This window comes from Pseudorca crassidens, chromosome 11 (genome assembly GCF_039906515.1).
Source record: "Pseudorca crassidens isolate mPseCra1 chromosome 11, mPseCra1.hap1, whole genome shotgun sequence".
Taxonomy (NCBI): domain Eukaryota; kingdom Metazoa; phylum Chordata; class Mammalia; order Artiodactyla; family Delphinidae; genus Pseudorca; species Pseudorca crassidens.
In genome coordinates this window covers 82,969,084-82,990,556 of record NC_090306.1, presented here as the reverse complement: position 1 = coordinate 82,990,556, position 21,473 = coordinate 82,969,084, and the positions used below count along the sequence as shown (strand labels likewise).

Genomic DNA, 21,473 nt, shown 5'->3' with positions numbered 1-21,473 from the left:
CTTCCTGGACTTGCGTGGTTTTATCCTTTCCCATGTTAGGGAAGTTTTTGACTATAATCTCTTCAAATATTTTCTTGGGTTCTCTCTCTCTCTTCTCCTTCTGGGTCCCCTATAATGCGAATGTTGTGTTTAATGTTGTCCCAGAGGTCTCTTAGGCTGTCTTCATTTCTTTTCATTCTTTTTTCTTTATTCTGTTCTGCAGCTGTGAATTCCACCATTCTGTCTTCCAGGTTACTTATCTGTTCTTCTGCCTCAGTTATTCTGCTATTGATTCCTTCTAGTGTAGTTTTCATTTCAGTTATTGTATTGTTCATCTCTGTTTGTTTGTTCTTTAATTCTTCTAGGTCTTTGTTAATCATTTCTTGGCATCTTCCCGATCTTTGCCTCCATTCTTTTTCTGAGGTCCTGGATCATCTTCACTCTCATTATTCTGAATTATTTTTCTGGAAGGTTGCCTATCTCCACTTCATTTAGTTGTTTTTCTGGGGTTTTATCTTGTTCCTTCATCTGGTACATAGCCCTCTGCCTTTTCATCTTGTGTATCTTTTTGTGAATGTGGCTTTTGTTTCACAGGCTGCAGGATTGTAGTTCTTCTTGCTTCTGGCCTGCGGTCCCCAGGTCTGTGGCAGCTTCTGCTGCTGGGGCCCCTTCAGAGCCAGCAGCCTCAGAAAGTCCACCCTCCCCTCAGGCTCCGGGGCAGTTCAGTCTCTAGGTTGCAAATTAAATCCTTTTCATTTTCTTTGAAGAGAGGAAAGATCAGAATTCCTATTTAATTACTTCGGGTGGGTTTTTTCTACCTGTAAATTGTAGATAATATCTGCAGTAAGGTGATGTGAGGATTAAATTACGCTTCCCTACCCTTTTCCCACTACTCCACTCCACCAAGGCCCTGCTCCATAACCATTGCCTCAAAAGGATCCTCTACTGGCTCTTGTTTATGTATTTATAGCCCTGGATAACACTCATTTGTTTGTAGTTGTGATTGTGAGCTCCTTGTGGGCAGTGGTCTGTCATATTTGTCTTCATGTCTTCAGTGGTGGACACAGGGTCTGACATCCTATGTATGCAATAATGTTTGGTAAATGAAGGAATGAATGTGAATGATAAGCATTAACACAATAAATGATCATTCCCATCCCTTCTCTTCAATATAATGAAAGCCAAATTCTGATATATTGAATTGTTTGCAGCAATTTCTTACAATTCTAGTTTAGTTAATTTACTTAATTAATTTTTAATTAATTCATGTGTGGCATCAACAGATATTTACTGAACCCCTGCTTGGCCTTATCTTTGTGATAGATGTAAAGTGTACAAAATTGATGACAGAGTTGCTCCCCTCAGAGAGCTCACATTCCTGAGAAAACCCAGACATGCAAACCAACATCTCCAGGGCAGTACTATAAGTGCTATGATGGAGGAAGCACCAAAAATGATGGGACTGAAGAAAAAATATTTAAGGCTTCTGAGAGTGACTATCTCCAAGGAGATAGTCACTAAGTTGAGATTTGAGGATGGAGTAACAGTTTGGTATATCAGCTGGAGGGACAGTCCTACAGAGACAGCAGTGAGCACAAAACACAGAGCCATGAGAAAGAAAAGAATATTATGGAGCTACAAGATGTGGTGATCGGGAGTTGTGGAGTTCAAGGTGAAAAGTGGCAGGAGGGAAGGCTAGACTGATGGAGGTGAGATAATGCGGGATCTTGTGTTTATTTTGAGAAGCTTATATTTTATCCTGAAAACAATAAGCAATCATTGTATGATTCCTAGCAGAGGATAATGGAATTGTGTATTCTGGGGTACTGGGGGTCAGGGAGATTTGGCATCAAGAGAGGGTCTATTTATCTTTTGGGAGGACACATTTCAACCCTTAAGAGGTGGTTACTAAGATAGAGAATACAGAAGAGGGAATTGATTGGGTAAGGGTGGTGGTAGGGAGGAAGAGGATGTGTTTGCTTTGGATACATTAAATGTAAGTTGCCTGTGGAATATCTAGGAGGCATCATTGGTTAAATGGAAGTGGAATTCAGGAGGGGTCTTAGTTGTAGATATACATGCGGGCATCATGAGCATCCAGGTGGTAACTGACAATGTGAACATTGATTTGGAAGAGAATGTAGGGGTGAAAATGTGAGGGACAAGGTCAGAACCAGAGACCTCAATGTTTAAGGGAGAGCAGAAAAAAGGGAGGACCAAAAAGTCTTGAGGAGGAGAGAACAGAGAGGCAAGGATGCCATGGTGGCAACCATGTCAAGTGAAGCTCTTTCTGTTGAAAGTGGCCAAAAAGCTGCTCAAGTTGGTTTAAGCAGATGAAAGGAATATACTAGATCACATAATCAAAGTGCCCAGAGGTAGAATTCAGCCTAGATTAAATCAAGAGATGAAATAAACACAACATGGTTTTTCTTCTCTCTTTTCTACGTTTCTCCTCCATGTTGGCTTCATTCACAGACTCTGGTCAGTGTCAAACTGGCTGCCAACTTCTATAGTCCTGTTGGAAAAAGTCTCTCTCAGTTGTCCCAATAAAAGTCCTGGGATAGAACCTCACTGACTTGGATTGGGCCATTTGCCTGTTCCTGAACCAATCACTGTGACCAAGGACAGATGATGCGCTGATTGGTTAGGCCTAAGTCACATACCCAGTCCAGTTACTGGGGATAAATGTAACACCACTGAAAGTGAGGGAAAGAGGAGTGTTCCCTAGAGGAAAACCAAGGGCCCATACCAAAATAAAATTCTGGGTGACAAAGCAACAAATGTCTATCACAAGATCCAAGGGAAGAGGGAGTTTGAAGAATAAAAGATGCATCAATAGTACAGAATGCTACTGAGAAGTTAAATAAGGATAGGATTTTGACAATGGAAATGTCATTTTTGACTTTTGCCAAATGATGATGGAGTGGTGGGGGCAGGTGTTAGGCAGCAGCAGATTAAGATTTTAAGACTGGAAAAAAGAAACATGTCTTGGAGATAGTGTAGTTAGTGTGCCCAATTACTTGACTATGAATGGGAAGAAAGATAAGGAAGGGTAGGTAGAGGGAGATTTGGCATCAAGAGAGGGTCTATTTATTTATTTAAGCCATGGAAGAAAGTTGAACTTGTTTATATGCTGATATATAAAATCATATGAGCATTTGCATATGAAGTGGAAAAAAGAGTTGCAGTGATGACAGACATGGTGGTAGGATGAATAATGGACCCCCAAAGATGTCTCCCTCCTAATCCCCAGAACCAGCGAATCTGTCACCTTACAAAGTGAAAGAAATTTTGCAGATGTAATTAAATGAAAGATCTTGTGGAGGAGAGATTATCCCGGATTATGCTGGTAAGCCTGATGTAATCACAAGGGTCCTTATAAGAGGGAGGCTAGTGGTCAGAGAAGAGAGAAGATGCTACACTGCTGGCTTTGAAGATGCAGGAAAGGGACCATGAGCCAAAGAATGCAGGTGGCCTCCATAAGCTGGAAAAAGCAAGGAAAGACATTCTCCCTGAGAGCCTCCAGAAGGAATGTAGGCCTGTGGACCTATTTTTAGACTTCTGTCCTCCAGAACTGTAGGTTAATAAAGTTGTGTTGTTTGAAGCCAGTAAGTTTGTGCTAATTTGTTATAACAGCCATAAGGAACTAATACAGTCATAGAAGTGAATTTCTGACATTTACAAATACAATGTTGGCATACACATTTAAAATATAATGGCCTCTATTCTTGCTGAGAAACTAGCAGGTTTAGACATGTTTCTAGGGACAATAGACTGCATGGTCTATATATATTATAGACCATATATACTGCATGGTCAGATACAAATATCTTATGTAACAGTATCCTCAAACATAAAACAGGCCTTGTGATTCACTAAGAGATTTGCAATTTTTGTTCATTCTAATTGTCCACATTTAAATGCAATTCCAGTACTCTGCTAGGACATTATAGAACTGAGCAGACTTCTGTATCTCTATACATGGACTCTCTAAGAATAGTTAGATATTTTTGAAGTCAAAAATATAATCAACCTGATGAGGTAAGTAGGGCTCCCATACTTAAAATTATGTATAGGATCACCAGAGTTCAGGGAAAGCTGATTAATTTGATCTTTTCTTATTACCAGTAACCATAGAGGTATTTCTGTTGTGAGAACATCCTTTTATGAAGCATAAACAAGATTGTCTTGTTACCTCCTTTAATCTTAGAGCTTAGATTGTCCTATATCATTTTCTTGTTTGTTTTGAGGGTCACTTTTCAACACAGGAGCACAGCTGTATGAGAGGCCTCCTTCTTTGGAAATACAAAAATAGCACAACTTCCCATTATATCTCAGTTTCATTATAAGACAATTTTAGGCTGACCCAGGCTGTGTGATTCACTAATGTCCAGTCATCATGTGCAGTGGAGGTAGCTGAGCTAAGAGCCAGCCTCTCCTTCAACTGGAAAATTTTCAGACAAATGTTTATTTTATGAGGATGCTTCCTCTTCCCCATTGAGCTTATAGCGTATAATGAATGCTGGCTGAATTGCAGCACTAAAGGCAATATCCAGAAATCACTTACATTTCCTGATTTTTATTATTTACATTTCCTGATTTTATTATTTACTGTGGGTACATGCATCACATTGTTTACTTTCACGCACATAAATAATTGACCCATTGTAAATTCCTGAGCCACTAAATGGCATTGCATTTAAATTGTGTCCCCGACCCCCCCCCCCCGAAAATTATGTAAAAGTGTTTACCTTTAGAGCCAGCAGACTCAAGAATAGCCTGGAAAGACTCTGACAAGTGTCTCCAATCTAAATGAGAAACCCCTACAGCACCATTAATACTCTTATAACACACATGTTATGTCCTGTTATTGTGGCTTTTTGTATTTACTGCCTGGCTTTGCAGTTTTTGTTTAGAACTCATTCTCCCTCTAAACTCATAATCTTGCAGTTTAGGGGTTGTGTTGGAAGACTTTTTCCCCCCACCTCCAAATAATGACTGGCATTATCACCAATTCATATAGCAATAATGGTTTCCATGTTTTGAATGCTTACTATGTGCCAGGATCTGTACACGTTATCTCCTTGTCATCCTCACTACAGTACTGTGAGGTGGATATTATCAAACCAGTATTACAGATGATGAAACGGGGGCTCATAGAAATGCAACATCTTGCATAAGGCCATGAAGCTAATCCAGGAAATAGGATTGGATATCAGTCAGTCAGAACTCTCCACCCTGACTCTATGGAGTCTTTCACAGTGTTATTAGCGTGGAATAAATAATGAATGGGTCGTTAACTTCCTGAAGTTCACCTGCATGACTTTTAAAATAGGAATAAATGTTATATATGAAAAATAGTAGAATGATTTAATGTTGGAGTGCTGAGTCCATTAGCATTTCCTTACCATACAATAATTTATTTTTTTTTCAAAGATTTGTTTGATGAGGACCATTTTTAAAGTCTTTATTGAATTTGTTACAATATTACTTTTGTTTTTATGTTTTTTTGGTTTTTTGGCCACGAGGCATGTGAGATCTTAGCTCCCCGAGCAAGGATCGAACCCGCACCCCCTGCATTGGAAGGCGAAGTCTTAACCACTGGACCGCCAAGGAAGTCCCTCCATACAATAATTTAGACAATCCAGAGCTAAAGGTTGTCTTGTTAAAGGCCAATTCAATCTTAGTCAAGTTTCTACAGCAGCTTGATGTAATGTTTTTTCTGGAGAACAAGGTTGGAAAAAGCTGGGCAGGAGCAGGTAGAGGCTCTGAGTTTGACTTCTTAGTAAACTTCTTGAAGTGGGGACTTCTAGGCCTTTCCCCTTCAGCAAGTGATCAAGCTGAAAGGACAGTAGGGCTGGCCTCATGAGATGTGGCCAGTGCAGTTGTATACAACCCCACCCTTAGATGGGGCCCCCACTCTTGGCATTTAATGCTCTATGGTTGCCATCTTGAAATTCTTAATAATTTTATCTTTGAATTTGTGTTTTGTAAGTGAAGCTTGATGACAACAGAGCAGGAGCTGGGTCTTGGAGTCTTGGCTTACAACAGGCTCATCTGCCCCAAACTGGGTCCTGGCTGCTGACCCTCTACCTTGGGGGTGGCACTGGGGGGCTTCGGTGCATATACAGGGAGAGTCAGGGTCCAGAGGGTCCCATGTGCTAATTATGGGTGGGCCCTGGGTGCCTATGAGCACCCTTGCCTTGTAAGTATCCCCATGACCAAGAGAATGAGAGGTTAAATACAAATTAAGAAGATACTGTGACAGCTCTACAGAAGTGACAGAAGGAAGGCAAAAGCTTTTTACCTGGTTTTTGTTCAAGGGGCCTCACATTTTCATTGTATACTCTGTCCAACAAATTATGTAGCTAACTAACCCTGAAAGATGATCCAGATTTTTTGGAGGGAAAATATTCTGCAAAAGCTGAATGGCTTTTTTTTTTTTTTTTTTTTTTACTTGTAACTCTCTCTCTCTCTTTTGTTTTTTTGGTAGCTCTTGGCTAGATGCTCATCAATCCTCATTTCTTTACTGGGCTCTTTTACAGGAAGTTATATTTCTCAGCCTCTTTTGTAGTTAGTTCTGGCCCCTAATATGTGGGTTCAAGTGTGGCCTGGCCATGAGAAGTTCCACATGATCCTCTTCATTCTCTCTTTTTACTCAAGGACTGGCTGGATGAAAAGGATCCAGCAAGGGTCTCCAAGGAACCCTTAAAGGTGGGATTGCCACAAGAGAGAAGGAGACAGAATCCCCAAAGCACCATTGGAAGGCTGCCCACAAGATTCTGTATAAGAAATATACACTGATTGTGTTACATCATTGAGAATTTGAGCTTGTTAGTTATAGAAATAGTGTTAATTAACCCAGCTATAGTAGTTTCAACAAAAGATATTTTTCTTAAGCAGGGTCTGTAAGTTATAGCCTTCAAACCAAGTTGGGCCACCACCTATTTTTTAAATAAAGTTTTATTAGGAACACAGCCATGTCCATTTGTTTATGAGTTGTCCATGGCTGCCTTTATGGTACTGTGGCATAAAATGTGACAGAGAGAGTTCGTCCCATAAATCCTAAGATATTTACTATCTGGCCATTTATAGAAAATGTTTGCAAACTACTGGTTTTACGAATAACTGATGTAGTGGTTCCACTCATTTTATCAAATGTGTCTATGCTGACTTGAATGAGCCTTTGTAAGATAAATAGTGATATAACCTGAACAATATGATTTTAATTCTTACTCTTTCCCATTTCTACCATTATAGCAAGTTGTTTTCCAAAGAGATGTAAGATTAAATCCGAGAAGATTCTTGCTATTGTGCAGTTGATTATAATGATAATAATAATAATACTAACAATTAGAATGATAACTGCTAGAACGTTCACTGGAATATATACAGCCAATATGTTCAATATTATATGTATAATATCTGCTTTAATTCTCATAACACCCTATGAAATAGGAATTGTCATTTCATTTTATTGATAAGAAAACTGAAGTTCAGAAAGCTTAATGACTTGCCCAGTATCACTAGGGAAGTGGAATAACTCCTGTGAGTCCTGGAGTTATATACACACATGCACACAATGGTGAAAAGAGCAGCATCTTTCAAAGCTCTGCTTCAGAATCTTGGTTATAAGGATTATACACTTCAGGAAAGATAATGAAGGAGTCCTCTTTGGGGAAACAGAATCTCCCAAGAATGAAAACCTATGGACCTTGACATTAGAGGGTCACCCAGTACCATTCCCAGTAACTTTACAGTGAAATCTACTAACTATCAAACTGGCCTATGAATATATAGCTTTTTAGTGCTTCATTTTAAAATATGACCAGATAGCCAAAAATCCGCAGATTTTTGAGGAAATTCTCTAATTACATAAAGAGATCAAAACAAAGAAGCAGATTAAAAGGGGAAGTAAAGGAAATAAAACACATAGCAAAATAAAAAAACAAATAAAAAACAGCAAATGATTTCCTTAAATAAATAAAAACAAGAGCCTATTTAAAAGAATAGAAAACCTTGGGCTTTAAAAGCTCTTGGACATTAAAAATAAATTAGCACAACATTTTTAAAAATCAACAGAAAAGTTAAGAAAATCTTCCAAGAAGAAAAAGAAAGATGAATCAAGGTTCAAGAGGTCTCCCAAGAGTTAACACAAAATGCAAATTGGTAGTTTCAATTTTTTTTGTCAGTAGTGCTAGAATGAGGGAAACTGAGGGAAAGAAATTATAAAGGAAATAATGATGAAATTTTCCAGGAATTGCAAAGCATGAGTATAATCATTGAAAGAGCCAACTGAATGCCCATTTCAGAGAATGGGATAAAATATACAGGATGGCACATTATCATAGAGTTTCCCAACACTGGACATTAAGAGGATCAGGAGTGAGAATGAAGTTGGACTTCACACTAGCAACACAGTAGGCTAGAAAAAGTGGAGCAACACTATTATAATTCAAAGAGAAGATGATTTCCAACCTGTAAGTTCTCAAAAAATATATTTCATATCCATCTTTTTCAGGAAGCTACTGGAAATGTACCCATAAAAATAAGAGATTAAATCAAGAATGAGGAAGCTGTGGAATCCAGGTAAGAATTCAGCCCAGGGGACAGGGACACATGGAATTCCCAGGATAGTCCTTGTACAGTAGGCCTTGGAAATCAGGTGGTCCAGAAAAGGAAGATGGAGGGGACTTTAGGAAGGAATGTCACAGTAGTATTGATATTATTTATAATAACCTAAATTGGAAGCAACCCAAATGTCCATCACCAGTAGAAGAGATAAATAGTGGTATAATAATGTAATAATATAGCAATATAACAATTAAAATGAATAGACTACCACTAGCTACATGCAACAATGTGGATATATTTGTCAGGTGAAAAAACAGAAATGAAAGAACACAATATATGATTTCACACAACCAGACAGAATTAATCTATGGTAATAGAAGTAAGAACAGTGGGTACTTTTGAGGGGATTGTTTAACTGATAGGGAGTTCAAGGGAGACTTCCAGCGGGTGGGGGAAGGGTCTGGTAATGTTTCTGGTTTTGACCTGGATGATGGTTACATAGATGTGTTTACTTGGCAAAAATTAATCAATTATGATTTGTTAATCTTTCTCTGTATACATAATTTTTTCAATTAAAAGGTTTACTTTGAAAAAGGAAGAAAACAAAAGCAGGTTTACAGTATAATCCCAATTTTATTTTAAAAAGTTATAACATTGAAAAATAATGTAATGTAAAGAGCTATAGCAGAATGTTGATAATGTTTACCTCTTGGATGTACCATTATTGAATGAGTTTTATTTTTGATGATTTTATATACTTTTCTCAATTCTCTATAATGTATAAATATTAATTTATTATCAGGAAGAAAAGGAAACATAAAAAGAACTACACTGAGATAATATTTTCCCCTGCTTATCAGATTGTCAAAGATTAAAAAGGTAAGAGCATGAGGGATGGGTGCCTCATACCCTGTTGGTAGAAGCTATAAACTGAGACATGTATGATTATTAAAATGTGTCCACCATTATACCCATTCAATTTCACCCCTAAGAATTTATACAATAGCAACAGATAGGCAAGTATGTAAAGATCTTTATGAAAGGGTGTTAATTTTAGCTGTTTTTTAATTAAAACGGAAACTGTTGAATGTCCATTAAAAGGAGATTGGTTCAATACATTATGATATAAACTCAGAATGGAATGCTATAGAGTCATTAAAAATGAGCACCTGGATCTATATTTATTTATTTATTGCGGTACACGGGCCTCTCACTGTTGTGGCCTCTCCCGTTGCGGAGCACAGGCTCCAGACGCGCAGGCTCAGCGGCCATGGCTCACGGGCCTAGCTGCTCAGCAGCATGTGGGAATCTTCCTGGACCAGGGCACTAACCCGTGTCCCCTGCATCAGCAGGCGGACTCTAAACCACTGCGCCACCAGGGAAGCCCTGGATCTATATTTATTAACATGGAATGCATTTGGATTATAGAACAACATATACAGTTTGATCATATTTTAACAATTATAATAAATATATGGATATATATGTACTGACATAGAGCAATAATGGTTATCTCTGGATGGTGAAACTGTATTATTTTTACTTTTTCATCATTCTTTTCAGTATTTTGATTTCTCTTTTATAAATGTATTAGCCTACTTGGGCTGCTAAAACAAAATACTACAGTCTGAGTGACTTAAACAGCAGACATTTATTTCTCACAGTTCTGGAGGTTAAGAAGTCCGAGATCAAGGTGCCAGCAGACTTGGTTCTTGGTGAGGGCCCTCTTCCTGGCTTGGCGATGGCTGCCTTATTATTATGTCATCACATGGAGGAGAGAGGGAGGGAGAGAAAGAGAGAGAGAGTGAACTCTGGTCTCTCTTCCTCTTCTTATAAAGGTACTAAGCTCATCATGGGGGTCCATTCTCATGACCTCATCCAAACCAAACTTCCTCCCAAAGCCCACACCTCCAAATATTATCACATTGTGGGTTAGGGCTTCAACATATGAATTTTGAGGGACACATTCAGTCCATAACAAACAGCCTGCATAATCTTTCTAATAAAAAGAAATGACCAAGGTATTTTCATTTTGGAAGGAATGAAACTAGCTAAGATGGAGTGAAGCATTAGTTGTGCCAGAGAATAACCATGTTTTATTTTAATTTTCTTTTCCACTTGAGTTGTTGTTGGTATTTGTTGTGATTTTAAGATAGATTTGTTCTATAGACCTCATAGAGGAGAAAAGAACTGTCTTAAAGAGAACCTTGAATTTCTTACCTATTTTTACTGTTATCTAATACATTGACCTTGGAGGGAAGATGCGATAGGTGTTAAGTCACAGCTTGGCCACTCATCAGCTATGTGATGATGTTAGGCTAGTCACGTAGCTCCTCTGAGCCTGAACTCTTTCAGCCTGTAAAATACAGATAGTAGTATTCCTAATGAGTTGAGAAAATGTAAGCAGTGTGTGGTCAGGCCTTGCCAGTCCTATTTATTGCTGAATCTGCCTCCCACCCTCCCAATCTAGAACAGTCCCTGACCCAGAGTAGGTCAGTAGTTACTTGTTACATGAATGAATGAATAAGTGCTATTGTTCTGTAAACTGTAAGGTGCAAAAATGTAAGTGTTGATTTCATAGTCATTAAACATGATCACTCAGATCTGTATTTATTATCATGGAACCAGTTTGGGTTATAGAATAGCATGTATTGGGTGCTTGCTAACATTTCCTTTTAGTTTGCAGAAATTATTACAATATTCAAAATTACACTTGAAATACTGGGGGAAAGTCCAGGGATTTATGGGATGTGTGTTAGTAAAGCTATGATCTTATAAAAATGAAAGTTTTGGGCATATGTAAAATCAAGTTTTCTGCTGGGTTTTGTGACTATATAAATGGAAAAACAATATTTTTCTTCCAAAAATGATTCATCCAACAAAAATAGTGGTATGGTGGATATAAAATAATTTTATGGATAGCAGTAAATCTTTGTGGAATAAGATCCTAATCTTTTTATGAAAACATAGGACATGCTTCTAGATGCTGATTAGCTTCATGCAGAAACTACAGAGAATGGTAAATATTCTAGTCATCTATTCTAATTAAAATTTAAATTGAAATCTGGGTTCTAATGAAGAGAAACTTAGTGCTGGCCCTGTGGGAACTCTTCAGAGGGTAAGAGGAAAAATGCACAAAGGCATAAAAAGATTTCACACAGACATTTTCTTCCCATGTGTTTTATTTGAACATACAATTTATATTTTATATAGGAGCATGTCTTTCCCTGATGGAGGCCAAACACTGTCCTTTTGACATGGACATTCTTAAAATTGTGTCATATCCCAAGAGTGCAGACCCAACTATGTCACTGTGGACACATTGGCATTATCCCTCTGACACCGTCTCAGGGAAATTAGGTGACAGCTCAACTCCACCTGAGAACTGGATTCATTACTACCAATTTTGGGCATATGATTTGGCAGACAGGGCTCAATGTCAGAGGTTACTGCTGTGTTGAGGGAAAAAAAATGTTGGGTTGCTACAGAGATATAATCAAGGAAGAATAAAACTTAAAACTCCATACAAATCTTACTGGGCAACTTTAAAAATTAAGTCTGGTTGTCAAATTATTTTACAACATCCCTTTAAGAGCTACTTGTTAAATACCACACAAGCACAAGCCTAGAGAACTCATTCAAAGAGATAAGTTATTCAAAACATTGACAAGAAATAAATGTACAAAATAAAGACATTTCAAAAGAAAGATGTCAAAATGGTGATTTCTTACTAAATGTGATATTGTCATAAACATAAAGTAAATATAGGAAATGGAAACACTAAAAAATCCATTATAGTATTTTAAAAGACATATTCGCACCACTTTAAAAAGATGTGATTTCAACCAGACATTTGAATCAAATTCAACTATTTTTTTAACTTTGAACTGCATTTGTTGCTAAAACATGACACACTAAGTGTGTCATTCCTCCATCTTATAGAATATTTCCTGCTATATTTCTCCACATTTATTCTCTTAGGTTAATTGGGGAAGTGAAACTAATTCTCTATTCAGGATTCCTTCTCAGTCAAGAACAAAGGCATTTCAGCCTACAGGAGAATATCTGAAGGCAGAAGTGGTTCTAGAAAGGTAATAAACACTGTGTTAAGGCATCTTTTCCTGGCTGTGAGCATTCTACAGATAGATGAAAGTTAGCAACTGTCTGTTGGACACTGAGTGGTAGGTAGCATGCCAGAGAGAGAGAGAGCTCACAGCTAATCTATTGTGAACACTATGCAGCATCTCCTCCTCAACCTCCCTTGGTTACTATGCAGAGAGAGGGCTGGGAGAGGAGCATCTCCCCAGCAACACTTGAAGGAAGAGCACGCTGAAAAAACAGAGCACAAAATGACAAGGACAGATCTGACACGGACTACCAGTGGAGTTTGATTAAAATGTACCAAAATTGTAAGTTTTCCTTTCCTATTTAACTGTAAGACACAGTCAGTGTTGCTTAATGTCAATGCCGTTAATGAAGTTGTCAGGCTTGTCACTTTCAATGAATACCAACTTTACTAAGAAACTGGTGCTACAGTTACCTCCAGCTGTATACGATTAAATTCATTCAAGTATGCCCAGGATCCAGACTGTTGGATCTTTGGAGAATTTCCCTATGGCTTTGGAGTCTGCCCCCATCAGAACAACTCAACATACCCTGTGAAAGACAGAAGCTTAAAACACTCATCGGAAACACAAAATTTATTTCGAACTTCCTCCAAAATGGGCCAAATGAAATTGGAGGATTCTATTCTCCTATTAGAAGAACCAGTCTCGTTCGCAGATTTTGTGGCACTTTTTGAGGCACTCCAAGACTCTGTATCCCTACTGTCTGTCTTCTGCATTCCTTCCACAAGTGAAATAAAATTCCACCATTTTTCCTTTGCTCATTCCTTCCTTCCTTTATTCTCTTATTCACGAAATGTTTGAGTGTCTGGATTAATATTGCATTAAGTACAGGAGGTGATAAAAAGAAGAGCAGATTTTGAAGAATTGGAAATTCTAATAGGGTAGAAAGACTTGTGCATAAATAGCTAACATCCAAGATATAAAGTAGTAAGCACTGCAAAGAAAAAGTATTATGGGCTGAAATTCAGGTGGGAAGATAAGAAAAAGTTTGAGGCTGAGGCTGCATCTGAACTAGGCCTTCGAAAGTGGATAATATTTGAATATTGGGGGTACTTGCTGAGCTCTCTCCCTGGAACTCTCTGATCTTCACATGGCTGGGCTCCTTCTGGATATTTAGTTTGAGATCACACATCAACCACTCAGAAATACCTTTCCCTGAACACTCAGTGAAATGACACATCCCACTCACTTTCTATCACATCACTCTGTTTTATTGTCTTCAGAGCACTTATCACTCTGTGAAATTGTTGTGTTTATTTATGTACTCTTTTCACTCATTAGAATAAAAGCTCCATGGAAGTAGATATCTTGTCCCACTTGATTAATGCTGTATTCCCAGGGCCTAGAATATGAGTGGCCTGAAGCAAAGGCTCAAAAAATGTAAATGGGTGAAATGAGTGAAAAAGATGAGAAGAAGACTCCAGGTTTCGGGAAGAGTATAGGAAACAGTGAGGAGGCTGGAGCACGTGGATGTGCATAAGAAACAGTAAAACAGGTGTGAAGTCATGGCAGAAAACACATCCGAAAGGTAGGCTGACGCAGATGTTGAGAGTATCAAATTCTGGTTTAAGGAATTTGAATTGTTTTCTATTGTAAGTGGGCAGCCATAGATTTTGGAATAGGAAAGTCACTCAAAGCAGCATTGGAAAAGCTTAGCCTTTCGGCTGTGTCCAAAATAAAGGAGCAGAGACTGAAGTCTGGAAGAACAGTTAGAGAACTCTTTAGTAGTTTAAGTGGGAAGAAATAAGATTCATTACTTTAGGGAAAGACCATGGAATGATGATTAATCCTCAACACCTGTGTGAATTTGTGTCTCCAATCTCTCTCACAAGAATTAAGTAAAAACTATTCAAGGAATAAGTATTCAGTAACAGAAAGACATGTGATAGGGATAAGGAAAAAGGGAGGAAGGAAGAATAATTCCTAGACCTTTATGTCCAAGGAAGCCAGAGCTGGTTGGAAAGGCCTTGCAGGGAGGAGAAGACGATCTTGAAAACACCTTCACATTGTTTCTAGATCTGGCCTTGTCTTTGAGCTGAGAAAACTCAATTTGAGTTCGGATATACTTTTCCATGTTTTATTCATTCTTTAGGACAAAGAGAACACCGTTCCATTGCACACTAGACACCTCATGTCTACTATTAGACCACACACTCTGGTCCTCACATTCTGGTTGCTCTTTAAGAAGATCTGAATATTATAGAGAACAAACTAGGGGTTACCAGTGGGGAGAGTGAGGGGAGAGGGGCAAGATATGGGTAGGGGATTAAGAGGTGCAAATTACTATGCATAAAATACATAAGCTACAAGGCTGTATTGTATAGCACAGGGAAAACAGCCAATATTTTGTAATAACTTTAAATGGAATACAATCTATAAAACTTTTGAATCACTGTTATACACCTGAAACTAATATAATATTGTAAATCCACTATACTTCAATTAAAAATTTTTTAAAAAAGAAGATCTGAAAATGTAGCAGACTGTGGGTCCTAGAACCAGAGCAACAGCGTTCAGATTCAGTTGTCTACCCTTGGACAAGTTATCTAAATGCTCTATGCCCCAGTTTCCTTATTTGTAGACTTGTGATGATAATAGTAGCACCAATGACATAGAGCTTTTGTGAGAATGAGTGAGCTAAAACATGTAAAGTGCTCAGAGGAGTACCTGGCACAAAGAGAATACTCAGAAAACTTAGTCGTTACTCTTAATGCTACTGTTGCTACTCTTCATCACATTGCTAGCACCTAGCATAGTACTCAGTGCATGCTCACTATTACTCATTAATATTAATGAAAAAAAGTATGGCCTTCATTTACGTTCTGGGTTATAAAGAAGTATTCTAGTAAGCCACTTATTTGTCAGCTTCCATAATGTCAGGAGTCCGCTTTGGATAGGGGAATAGCTTCAACAGCTTTCCTATGAGGTTACCAGCTCACTTTCTTTCCCATGAGTGACTCAGTTTGCTAGCCCACGGGTACATCATCATCATTATTACACCATCATCCTAGTTATCATATAATGAACACTCGCGAGGTACCAGATATTTCTGTTTGATGCAAATAGTAATGTGTGCCAGACACTGTTCTAGGGTCTAGGAATGTAACAGTGAACAAAACCCTTTTCTTTTCCCTCTAGGAGTCAGTACTTTTTTTTTTTTTTTAATTGAGGCATAGCTGATGTACAATATTTTGTCGGTTTCAGCATAGAGATTCAAAAATTTTAAAGGTTCTATTCCATTTATACTTATAAAATGTTGGCTATATTCCCTGTGTTATTCAATATATCCTTGAAGCTTATTTATTTTATACATAGTAGTTTGTACCTCTTAACCGCCTACCCTTATCTTGCCTCTCCTCCTCTCCCTCTCCCCACTGGTAACCACTAGTTTGTCCTCTATATCTGGGAGTCTGTTTCTTTTTTGTTATATTCACTGGTTTGTTGTGTTTTTTAGATTCCACATATAAGTGATATCATCCTGTATTTGTCTTTCTCTGTCTGACTTATTTCACTTAGCATAATACACTCTAAGTATATCCCTGTTGTGAAGTTAGTACTTTATAAATGTAATTTCATTTAATCTTCCCCAAAGTGTTGATACGTTATCACTCCCCCTTTATTTATGAGAAGTTTGAGGCTCAGCATAGCTATTAATACATGTGAAAAATCATACAACTATTAGGTGGCCGATGTAGGATATTACTCCAGGTCTGTCTTCAAAGTGTGTTTTCTTTCCAATAAGCTTCACAGCTTCTTAAACATCCTGAATCTATAAAGTAACAAATATTATTTTGTAATTGCTTATGTTGAGTGAAAGCATCTTTATTAGAAGTTCTGTCAAATTGACATTTCTGAGAAAGATTTAATATAAAACTGGGCTAAAGGGTTGATCTAGATAGAATTCTAGTAAAACAGTTCTAGATGTCTCTTAGCAAGTATTTTTATCAATATATAAGCATTTAGGTATTACTGAATATGAAAGTGGGGTCAGGTTGTTTTAGTTGTGATGGAAAGCCAACACAAAGAAGCCTCAGCGAAAAGCAAGAGACCTTATGGTTCATATAACTCAACCATAGGAGAGATCGATGGATTCAGGTGTGTCTGGATCCAGGTACTCAGAGAATATCAGCAAGGCTTGTCTTGTTCTCTCTAGTTGTAAGCTTTCCTTTCTCCCCTATTGGCTTCAGTTTCAGGCAGGAAACTCTTCCTGTGGTTGACTTGTCCTTTCAACTTCCAATCCCATAGAAATGAGCACCTCTTTCCTTATGGCTCTGGTCAAGCTCCTGAGGAAGACTCTATTTGAACCAGCTTGGGTCATGTGTCCACCAGGTATAGGGGAGAGGAACACTCTGATTCTAAATCATGGGCATGCTTGAACTTTATGGGCTGAAGTGGCTTTTTATGGAAAGCTAGAGATCTAAACATTCCCCAAAGAAAGGGACACTGGAACAACCAATATAGTCAGGAAAGTTCAAAGCTACACAGGACAGAGAGTAAGAAGAGAGTGACAAAGAGTCCAGTGAAAATCACCAAAAGAAAGCTGCAGTTAATCACTGGAATAAAAGATTAATGAAGTCACTCTGGTAATTTCACCATTTTGCCACAAGGTTTAAATTACTGATCTGAAACGTAAAACTGGAAAATGTATGTGGAATTAACATTTTTACTAGAGTGATAAATAAATGCTGGAAATAATCCTTCAAATGTAAACATATGCTCCATCTGGGTTAGGCCATAAAACAGTTGCAGTAAAAGAATATTTTTCTTTGCATGCTGCTAGAAGCTTGCACCCTTGCAAATTTTCAATCTTCCCCAAAGCAAATCCTCTTCTTGTATAAATTTATGATAGAAGTGAAGAAAGCATCCAGGTGATAAATTCTATGCACCCTCTAAACTCATGCTTTTTCTTTTAATTTCCCTATTTTTCCATTTCCCTCTCTCTGAGCTTTCCTCCATCTCTTCCATTCTTCTCTCCTGCCATATACCAATGTATTTGTCAATAACACTTGACCTGTTTAATTGTTCATAAGCCCCTGCCATCATGCAACATAGAACAGAGCAAAATAGTCACCCTAGAAAGATTTCCAATAAAAGGCTGTATCAAGGTAAGATTTTGCTAGAGAACGGGTACCTTTCCTGATGACATAGTTTTCTCACATGTGGAGGAGAAAAGAAAGAAAAAGGACTAACAATTCTGAGCATTTCCTATGCACTAAACCCTGTGTGAAGTAGGTTTGTCTATATTCTCTTACTGAAGTCACCCTTGTTTCAGCTTCCATGAGCCAGCTATAATCACCATCTTATAAACAAGGAAACTGGTCTAGAAAGGGCAAAATAACTCAGCCCAAGTCACCCGGAGAACAAAAACCAAAACTTGAACGATGTCTACCTGATTCCGGAACCACTGTGTTTTCCAAGTCCAATAACTGTGATTTTTAGGTCCTGATACCGCATCCTCTCCATTCTTTCGCCTACATAGTTCTTTAACTTCCAATTCAATGTCATCTACAGTAGTCAACTTTAGCCTATCATCAGCTTCCTCCTGGACTAAAGCAACAGCCTCTCAACTAATCTCCTTGACTCCTTCCTTGGTCTCCTCCATTCCATCCTCCACCTTGCCTAATGAACATTCTAGAGACAGATCTCATACGATCCGCTTTCGTTAAAATCCTTAAAAGGCTCCCAACACCCTTAGGGTCAATTCCAAGGTTTTTAGCATGATCTCATCTTCACCTACCTCCTTAGCTCCATCTTTCGTTCCTCTCATTTTGTGTTCTAGCTGTATTGGATATTTTCTAGGTCCTCAGATATGACACACTCATTTTGCCCACCAGCCTTTGTGCTTGCTGTTTCCTCTACCATTGTCTCTTTACTTTGTTGATTCTTATTATCCTTCAGGACATATTTAATTTATTATTTTTTTCATTGCCTCTGGGAAGCTTTTGCTGACCTCCTAGATTATGTTAGATTCTGCTCAGCACCATGCATTCCCTTCACATCGCATGTCTCTCTGGATGGAGCATTTATCACATCAAAGACTGTTGTATGCCCAGGGAGGGCAGGCATCATGGCAGTCTTGCCTACCAGTGACTACCTAATACTTAGTGTGGTGACTGACACTTCACAGTAGGCACTCATTTTATATTTTTCAAATGCTCAGTGAATTCAAGTTATGCTCCTTGACTGTGAGTCTACCTGAGTCTCTCTAAGTAGTTGGGAAGTATCATATCATTTGATATAATACTAAATGAACTAAATGAATAATGAAGAGCTATATACCATAGTTATATGGTATATAGTTAAACAGTTTGTGCAATTACTTATTCACTCTTCTGGTAACACAGCATTTTTTTAGATTATATGACATACATAATGCTGTGCCATGTACTGAGGATATAAAGAAATCATTTCTCCAGGATCCAACAATCCATTATTTAGGGATGTAGGACACACACACACAATATTTACTAAAACGGGAAACATTATAATAATTGCTTTGGAAGGCCAAAGCAGAGGAAGATCAATATTAGTTGGCATGTCAGGGAGTCTGAATGAAAGAAATGGGCCTGGATAAGTAGTTAGGATTGGAGAATCAGAAGGGATTGGGGAAGGTATTCTGGGTGAGGAAAGAGCATGATCAACAACAGTTATAGATGGGAAGTGAGTTAGCTGGAGTGAAGAGTGTGTACAGAGAAATGAGAGGCAGGATTAGACAGATTGGAGGGGGTTTGATTTTATAGAGTCATGAAGCCAAACTGAGGGCTTTGCACTTTACGCTGTAGAAGGCAGTTAAGAATTCTCTTCATGTGGATGTGACATAAAAATATTAATATTTTTGAAAGATGAAATCTTTCCTGAGTCTTTCAGAAAGGCCAAGGTGTTTCTTGTTCTAAGTTCCTACTGATTCTGATGATCATTTTGTAATTGTTGGGTTAGTATTCTTATTTCCCAGTAGACTGGTAACTTCATTGAGTAAAGAAGGATGCAATTTTGTTTCACATCCCCAGTGTCAAGCACATTGCCTGGTACGTAGTCAGCATACAATACATACTTACTGAGTGACTCAATGATGAAATGAATTAGTTATCAATCAGGCATCAAGGGGTAATATTTGAAAGTAGGAGAGAAAAGATACAGGAGATTAGTAGGTTAATGACAATAAACTGGGCATGATAGCGTAAATGATTGGAGTGGCTCCACAGGCACCTATGTGACAGATGTTTGGAAGAACTGATTATACCATACGGTTTATGGTAGCCCAAAATGGGGATCCACCAAGGCAGCTAGAGAAACAGGACAAGATCTTGACTGAGATACCGGGGTTAATCATTCAAATGAAAGCTTTTGCAAGAATGAGGCACGGTTTCTAATGATTCTTATTTGGGCCCTTATCAAAATTTTACAGCAGAACAATCAAAGCAGTGTTATGTAATTAATATAGAAGGGGATATATAAAAAAAATCTTCAGGACATAATGTTAAATAGAATCTACTGAAAAGTTATATCCCAAATACTGATTTTTTGCCTATGGCCATTGCAATTATAAGAGATTTTGGCTTTGCTTTTGCCTATCTGAATTTTTTCATGTCTCTGAAAAACCATAAATACCTCTCATGTGGTAGTTATGATGAATGCTGATACCATTATAAAACTGTTACAGGGATAATTCAGTACACTCTCTATGTTTTCTGAAATTGCCTTATCTATTAAGGCAAGATTCCAATTTGGGAGCCACATATACATACGAGAACAAAACCATCTATTTGTGAAATGTGAAGATGAAAAACACGCCAAACTATCTGTTCTTATGACCCCCAAGCTCCTTTACTTTACAATATTATTTTCAATTACATCCTCAAGTGGCACTTTTATTTTATAATTTAAAAGAGCACACTGGATAATATATAAACCTGAGAGTAGCTTTACTACATCCTAGTCAATGGAAATAAATCCTGCCCCTTTCCGCTCTAGTGTACATATCTTGCAAATCTCCGTCAACTGCATGGAGGCATTATGCATATGAGAAGTGGCATTTGTTTTTTTATTACCACTTGGTTGGAGCTCATGCAGGCTTTCTCTGCATACTGGTTTCAGCATACAGTGTGTAAAATGGAATCTTTCCAAATCCCATCCTCTCTGCTTAAGTGTGGGCCTGCCTGTTGCTCACCCTGCAGTTTCTCCTTGGTTTCCAAACATCCTCCCACTGGTCCCTGGTAGAGCAGCTCCAGAGAACAGTACCCTCCCATCAGTTTAGCGAATAGCTGGATTTCCTAGGCAGACCTTTTGGTTGTGAGTAACTGTGTGAACTCCAGTGACTCACACACTCATAATTATGTGAACACAGGGGCTCTCCATCCTGCATTTGTTTTTCACTTCCTGTGGTGTTTAAGTCATAAAGAGAAGACTTTTCCCCATTTTCTAAACCCAAAACAACCTGCTTGGGGCAGCCCTCGCAAGTCCTCTTGTAGGTTTCTGTTTTCCTTGTCCCCGCTGATCCCTCTGGCTTTCAACCAAGGTTTAACCGTAAGACTCTCATCAGAGACCTTAAAGAATAAAGGTTTCCAGCATGGGTACACTATATTAATAAATGAAACCCAACCTTTTAAAAATTACATGGTCAGAAAAACCCATTAGGCTGTAAAAGCGTTGAAGTAAACGTTCGATTTTAATATCTACTGCTGCTTAGATTTTTCTGAACTGAAAAATCCCCGGTGAGCACTTAAAACTTCATTACTCCACTGAAAGGTTGTGAAAGGCTATTCAAAGGTTTTCAGTTTTGTTGAAGTCTAGAGG

General features: G+C 38.1%; 1 long non-coding RNA gene across 1 annotated transcript in view; it reads left to right on the top strand.

The window, feature by feature from the left end:
- The window catches only part of LOC137202994 (uncharacterized), a 615,935-nt gene that overhangs the window by 581,060 nt on the left and 13,402 nt on the right, over positions 1 to 21,473 (top strand). The window contains exons 7-8 of the long non-coding RNA XR_010932836.1: positions 8,501 to 8,568; positions 9,356 to 9,432. This is a non-coding gene — a long non-coding RNA (uncharacterized lncRNA). The remainder of the gene's footprint in view (positions 1 to 8,500; positions 8,569 to 9,355; positions 9,433 to 21,473) is intronic.